Genomic DNA, 8,455 nt, shown 5'->3' with positions numbered 1-8,455 from the left:
TTTGGAGGTTATTGTAAATTTAATGTAACTTGTATATTGATGAGAATAGCATTGTTAGAATGTGAATTGTGGATGCAAATCATGATTTGAAAATGAAGAGTGTGTCAAAGTGAGGTTCTCGGGTTTGGGGACTGATTTCGGGTGAATTGGAGCCATTGTTGGATTGTTGGAAATATTGTATGAATTTCTTAGAATGTCTTTAAATATTGTTGGTATGGGTTCGAGTTAGTATTTGAATGTATAAGCGTCGATGTTGGCTTGAAGGTAAGCCGTTGAATTGAATTTATGAATGTTGTTGAATGATGGAAAAGAGAGTTATTAATCTTGTATTGCCTTTCGGATTGACTATTAATGTTGCTATGTTGGTTGTTTTTGTTGTTGTTGTTGTTGTTGATTTGGCCGAGTTAAATTCTCGGGGTTGGTCTACTTTACGGGGAAATCTTAAATTTACTGTAGAATTAAGGGCTAAATTGGAATTAAATGCCCCAATGTCTCTAGCTAATGTTTGGCATATTATGGCTTGTTTGTAGACCTTGGGCAGCCTGAGACGTAGGTTGGATTTATCTTGAGTTTGAGCTAACGTTGAGTGCGTACGAGGTATGTAAAGCTCCATTCTTTCTTCTTTGGCATGCCTTAGTTACAAATAGGTTATGACACGAGCCTTGAGGAAATTCTATTCTCGCAATCCGAGCATGTTTATGACTCCTATTCATTTCTTGGAAATTCGTATGTTAGTATGATGAAATATTGGCCTTTATGCCTTTGAAATAATTGATTTTCAACTTTTGTACAAAAGTTTGGCTTTTAAAAGTTCCGTAACTACGAACGCTCGTATCTTTCACAGAAAGGCTCGGATTGCCTCGATATGCTCGTAGGTGATTGTATGATGTATGATAAGTATGTTTTTCATAGGCAGGCCCGACTTGGGTCAACACCCGTCCGTGAGCCCCGCGACTCTCCTTTTTGTAATTCTGATGACTTTTGACAAAATATGGTATGACTAATATCCCGATTTTAAGTATGATCATTTTACTTATCATTTGAGTCTATGATAATGATTTTATGCATATGGTTACTCATGACTCCGTTCGTGCATTCTGTTATATCTTTCGCCGAGTCCCGGGCCGGTTCTGTTGTCGTGCGCACTTTGTTATACTCCGGTGTTATGTTGTGATTATGGTTCACCGAGCCCTCGCTCGAGGGCCGGGTTCCGCTCATATTTGGTGTTATCTTGTGTATGGCGTTATCTTGTGTTTGATATGTGATGGGATACGGAGATTTGAAACTTTACGGTGTTATGCTGTGTTATGGCGCCATCGACAGGCGGGCGACCATATTTTCTGTGCCCTATGCATGATTCGTATTTTTAAAGTAAACACTTTGATATTTTGGAAATGCATTTATTTTCGTACTTCCATTTCGATTATGACTCGATTTGTATACTACATTTTACGCTTGCATACTCACTACATATTTAAATCGATTGACCCCCCTTTCTTCGGGGGGCGTTTCATGCCCGCGGTACGGACGCACAGTTTGGTGATCCACCTGTTTAGGACACCCTCTTCTGCCGTTTGGAGTGCTCCCCTTATTCTGGAGCCATATTTTGGTATATATTCGTTCGTTGCATTTGTATATATTTGTTCAGGGGTACGGCGGGGCCCTGTCCCGTTATATGATTCTATTTGTCTGTTTAGAGGTCTGTGGACATGTATGTGGGTTATGCCCATTAAACATGCAGATTGTGTTTGTATGATATATGTTACGGCGATCCCATTCGCCATGGCAGCCTCGTCGGCTTGCATTTGTATATGTTTTGGGCCGTTGCGCCATTTGACAGCCTTGCCGGCTTTGATGTATATACGGTTGTGTTTGAGATATGTTTGCGACAGTTTGATATAATCTGAGACAGCATTTGATATTTGTGTCTGTATAAGCCATCGGTTTGCGACTCGGATTTGTGATTGTGTTTGGGTGCCCAATTCAGGCACTAGTCACGGCCTACGGGGTTGGGTCGTGACAGGAGCGTATCTTCCTCATACTATACTTATCGTAGCCATTATAGGGGGTAGGCGTTTAATTATCTGCCTCCTTCCTAAACCTTTCTTTTCATTTGTTTTAATCACGAATACTTCGTAATGTCATTGCTCACTCTCCACTCATCCTTTAACTTGCTGTCCTTGTCGTCTTGCTCTTAGTTATCGCATCATCCTCTTTATCGACTCATTATCCTATTCTTTCCTTACTCATCATTCCCTTCGTATTAATTACAGTGACCTCCTCTTCATATAATCATTCCCTTAGCTTATCCTCAATTCCATATAACGTTTTTCCTTATTCATTACCTTATGTCGTTATTATGAGCCCATAGGATTTGGTCTACCAAACATATAAACTTTAGTCGTCAACAATGAATCTATCTCTGATCTGCTAACAACACGCACTCGTACTATACATATATATGCATACCAATTCCGCCTCGTATCTTAACAAAATATAGGGGTCAATATATAACATCTCAGAAGCTCAACCACTACCTCACTTCGACGGTGTACATCGACGGACTGTCGTTATTCGACGGTACCATCTTGTTGCACCGTCATTGTGCAGCCTTGGTCAGAGGCCAAGGTAGCTCGATGGTGGTGATTCGAAGGGCCGTCGTTCTGCTCGACGGTCCGTCCTTCTACCCGTCGAGTCGCACACCCCCGCAACCTCAGATCATTCCGATTCGTTTAACCTCTAACCCTTTCGTAACTCAATAATCATGAGCTCATACCTTGGTACACATGAAACAACATACTCAACACCTCAAAAGCTCGGAGATAAATCTTAGCACTCGAGACTAATGCGACTCATATATGTATGGATCCAAAAACTGCCTTCGAAATGACTTGCCTTCCTTGGCCTTTCTTAAATATTTGGGTCCTCCTTTAATTTCTACTCGTAGGGCACATGTCAATTCTTTCTAGTACTTCTATATCCGGTTCCTCACTCACATATAGCGCTATCTTACTATTTATCCCTTCTCACATAGGGTCACTGCTAACTCTTCTTCCAATCACTCATTACTAAACTTCTTTGGTCTATCACAACATCTTACCTTTGCAGCACACACATATACTCAAATAAATTAAATTTTCGAGAAATTTTGGCAGAGTTTCCTCTATAATTCTTACTATCCCAAACCTGCACACGGCCCATAAAATACATCCAATGCCTCACAGGGCAGCCCGTAAAACCCATAAAAATACATATGATACACAACTTAGCCACACAGGGCTATTGGTATGAAAATGATATAAGACAGTAATGCTCGCTTCATACGCCATATCTGGGCATCCTTTTTGCAAAACATCAAATTACTTTCTAAGCCCTTCGTTAATCAATCCTCTTAAATAAAAAAGATACATATACTCATAAAATGTTCTTTCTGCGTATGTTCCTTTACTCCTTTTCTTAGTTAATCAATCAATTTTGCATTTCGTTATCATTGTTAACACAATGTTACAGGAAACCGTTACCTTGATCCAATTCTGGAACTTTGATCTAGCACAAACCGATCTAACGGTAGATAAGGAGGTTCTCCCTCCTGTTGCCCATCCATAGGTTTCTCAATAACACTTAAATTCTTCATAAACGTACCATTTATACTAATCCTGTCAGCTTGACCATCATTATCATTAGATCCCTGTTCTGCGGATACCATTAAACCTTGGCTACTTGGTTCTCTCGTCTGTAACCTCTCCAGCCACACAGAAGGACCTGCTTTATTAAATAACCTATCATAACATGAGACCTGAAGATTGGCTTCCATTACCTGCTGGTTCCTTACCAGTTCCACTGATTCTTCCTGAATGTCTGATGGATCAGTCTCTATAGAAGATATATCCTTAGATGGGTCGGTCTCATAAGAATAACTTATCTATGGATCCCTTGAACCACTTATCTCTTTTCCTGTAGAAATCATCTCTCAGCCGCAAAACAATCAGAGTTAGAGTTAGGAAATTCATATCCTACGACTTGGCGCTATAGCATGATCTAGAATGAGAAAGAAAGGAAACCATCCTAAATGTCCTGCAGCCTCCTGTTTATAAGTATGGCGCCCTTCACACCCATAACAAAGACTCTACTGGACACGGCTCGTAGACTCACCCTAGGACGAACAGCTCTGATACCACTTCTGTCATGTCACTCCCCAAATCTGGAGAGGCGTGACCGACACTCGATGCCAAACTAGGCCCGAGCGAACCACTCTAAATCTAAAACTTTGGGGAGTAACCCCCGACTTAAACTGGTGTGGCCTACCTGCACACAATAACACCAACAAGCCGGCGAGGCTGCAATCTGAATATATTTATATATATATATATATATATATATATATATATATATATATATATATATATATATATATATATATATATATATATATATATATATAAATACTGACTATCTCGTCTGAACTGAGCATACACACCCAAAATATATATACATAACTGAGAAAGCTGACGAGGCTGCTATGATCGTACAAAGCCAACAGTATCCAACAGACATACACAAACCGACAAGACTATCACACAGACACACCATATACAGGACTCGTCTACAAGCCTCTAGGGAGATGTGTGACTGTACCATACAATCTGGAATAAAAAAGGAAAGACTCCAAAGGGCCTGGAAACTCCGAATAGAAAGGAAGCTCAACAATCGGTACGATGTCGGATCCACGCCTCTTTGGGAGGTCTATCAATCTATCGATCTGTACCTGCAGGCATGAATGCAGCGCCCCCGGCAAAAGGGACGTCAGTGCAAAATAATGTACCAAGTATGTAAGGCAACGATAACTGAAACTGAACTGAAAGCAATACAATCTGGAGGCAAAATAATGCCTTGAATATCTCTCCAGACCTGTCTCATATGAAATGCAATATAATACTATTATAGACATCTCACTGACCAAGTGTCCGAGCAACTGTAAAATCTCACTGGCAAGTAGCCAGGCAATATATCTCACTGACCCGTCGGCCAGGCAATCTGTCTCACTGACCCGTAGGCTAGGTATATCTGTCTCACTGATCGTAGGCCAGGCATATCCGTCTCACTGACCCGTAGGCCAGCCAAATAAAAGTCTCACTGACCAAGTGTCCTGGCTAAAGAAAATGTGTGTGTGTATATATATATATCATGCAGTATATCATGCATATGCTGAAAAATACTGATACTATAACATGCCTCTTCCGTCTCTCTATAAACTCAAGGACATAGAGAGGGGATATGGCCCCTCAGAAAAATTAACATAACCCTCTGAAACTACGCAACAATATGACAAGCTCTACTTTGATAAATCCCTAGTCACAAGGTCCATTACGCTCTTACCATATATGGAATCATGCCAAGAAAATAAGGAACAACCTTAACATACCTGAAGCTTAATTCTCGACTTTCAAACCTACTTCCTGCCTCGTAATCTACCCAAGATCAGTCGTAGTCTCGTAATCTACATATAAAATCACTCATACTATCGTTAGTCTTATCATCATATGCTTGTCTTAAGCCTTCAAATTAAATCCTTTTAGAATCTGCCGAAAATCGAGTAGCATCTTCCCTGTTTATATCCCTAGCCCGAAATCACAATACCAACAACTAACAACAACAACAACACTAACATGAACAACATCATCATCCATACCAAAATATTCCATAAAACATCTCACACGATGTTTATCCGATTTCTCAACCAACAAATTCATTATACGATCATTTAATAGTTGTATCTTCGTAAATGAACCTAAATAAATATAAATAAAAAGAGATTCATACTTTGTTCTCACTAGAACAACAATATCTTTAATATTCACCTTGAATCCAAGCACGGATCCAACACAATATGATATTACGATCACAACTATGCGCTACCCGAGCCTCGATTAATGCTCCGCTACTCAAAAGCACTCCAGTTCCTCACTTTTTATGACACAAATACCCCTATATATGTGTTGAGCTTTTTGGGAAATATTTGGGGTGAAAAATGAGGGTCTTGGCCCTTATATAGGGTGTGGATATCGGTGGAAACCGACTTAAAATTTGCCCTTCGCGTTCGTGGCCTTGGGTCGTGTTCGCAAAGGGTTATTGAGTCTTTCTCTTCGCATTCGCAGCCCTTTGGTCGCGTTCGCGAAGGGTTAATCTATGCTCTAGCGGCCTAACTTGTAACGTCCATAACTCTCTACTCCGAGTATTGACGAGCGGTTTGTTGCGTTGGAAAATAGACTTCATGAACTTCAATTTAGGCTTTTGCTTTACTTCAAAACTCCTCATATAATGAAAGATATTCTTTCTCCAAGTTGGACAAAAATTGTCCCCCATCTTTTCTCCGAAGTTCCAACAAACTTGATTTCCTTAATCCACTTTCCCTCAAATCCTTCCTAGCTTATTATATGAACTTAAACCCTCATAATAATAAGGTAGGCGAATATAATCTCATATATCCTAGAAGGTACTCCAGTATCCACAATTACACAGCTAAAACCTAACGAATCTCAACGTACAAAACTACGAGGTGTAACATGTCACGACCTAATCGGAGGGCCATGACGGGCACTCGAAGCTAACCTACTGAGCACCATAATACGTAAATGCATCTCATATCCATACCTGAGTGGGCCATAATACTAACTATTACATGCCATAACTGTAAGGGACACAAGCCCAAAAGATATATATATATATACATCAGCAAGCTGGTCTCAAGTACCCGAGCCGACAAGGCTACTAAACAATGATACAACACAAGAGGGACCAAAGAAGGTCACCACTCATCTAGATGCACATATCTATCTATGAGCCTCTAATGGAATCATAATATAATAAGGATGGGACAGGACCCCGCCGTACCCAAATGTACATAAAACCATACCAAGCGGATCGCGACTCGGAACAAGTGGAGTGCTCTGTACCAACACTGAGATGGTAACCTATGAATCTGAACTGTCTCCTTGTCTACCTGCAAGCATGAACGCAGTGTCCATAAGAAAAATGACGTTAGTACGAATAATGTACCGAGTAAGTAAGGCATGAAAATAATATATACACAAGAATCATGAAAGGAATCTATGACATGAGAGTCAATCTGTATATCTGTCTGTATCCGTATGACTGTATAGCTGAAAATATATGTATAACTCTGTACATCTGAATGCCTCTTAAGGCGGATGTCATGCATGATTAACTTTTAAAAACATCTTATACATACATATATGTAGTATACTGCTCCGACATATAGGCACGGTGTTATCATCATCTCATAGGCGCGGTCTTATCATATGTATCTTGTCATGTATGTTTGGGACGTTCCCATTCGTAGTGGCAGCCTTGTCGGCTTGCGTATGTATATGTGTTTTGGGATGTTGTGTGTAGTGGCAGCCTTGTCGGCTTGCGTATATATAGTTAGGGCGTTCCCACATGTTATAACAGCCTTGTTGGCTTGTGTTCCATGTTATTTGTTGATGTTTATAACTCCCCAGGAGGCAGGTTGCGTGATATATATATGCGCCCATTTTGAGGCGACGTGGCGTATATAAGTTCTTATCATGCTAGTTGTGGGTGGTTATAGTAACGAGCGTATACGAGTGTCCAGCTCGGGCACTAGTCACGGTCTACGGGGTTGGGTCGTGACAATAAAATACATACATATAGATAAAGCATACACAAGAGACCAAATAAAAGCTACAACTCTGTCAGAGTGACATAAGGTAGGTAACTTCCGATGTATCATTATGGAATCATTATTATTGCTATATCTCACCTTGAAGGAACAACTATCATAAGGTGAGATCAACAACAATGAATAAAATCAATAATCATGAAACAAGCTCAATAATCTCATAATGACATCAAAACCATAAGCTTTGGAATCTCCAGAAATGGGATCATTCTCATCTTCATTATCATCATAGAAAATATTTATCTTTCATATCATAAAAACCTTGAGTATCATGAATTGCTAGCATTTTTAGGAGTAAGGGTATTATGGATATCATGTTTAAGTTCATAAAAAGAGAATCATGCCTTTGAAAAGAAGGGACAACTTAACATACCTTGATGTCTCCTTATTACTCAACGTCTATCTTCCTGAGTTCACAAATATACATTCAAGACCATTTACCACATAATTAGGTTAAGGGCAAACTCATAATCTAAGTTTAAACTAGTTCTTAGGTTAACGGAATTCGAGCAGCATTTCCCCTATAATTTCCATTCCAAACCAACTCCAAATCAAGCCCAAATATCAATATCAACATAAACAACAACATAATCAAGATCTACAAGTCAAAGAATAAGGCAATTCATCCCTAAACTTCCTTCAAATTAGATCCCATGCCAATAACACCGACATGCCAACATGTAATCTTTATATCACAATATCCTTAACCTAAAACTATTAAAATCCTTCAAGAAC

This window comes from Lycium ferocissimum, chromosome 6, assembly GCF_029784015.1.
Source record: "Lycium ferocissimum isolate CSIRO_LF1 chromosome 6, AGI_CSIRO_Lferr_CH_V1, whole genome shotgun sequence".
In the NCBI taxonomy this organism is placed as follows: domain Eukaryota; kingdom Viridiplantae; phylum Streptophyta; class Magnoliopsida; order Solanales; family Solanaceae; genus Lycium; species Lycium ferocissimum.
Note: the sequence above shows the minus strand (reverse complement) of the source record.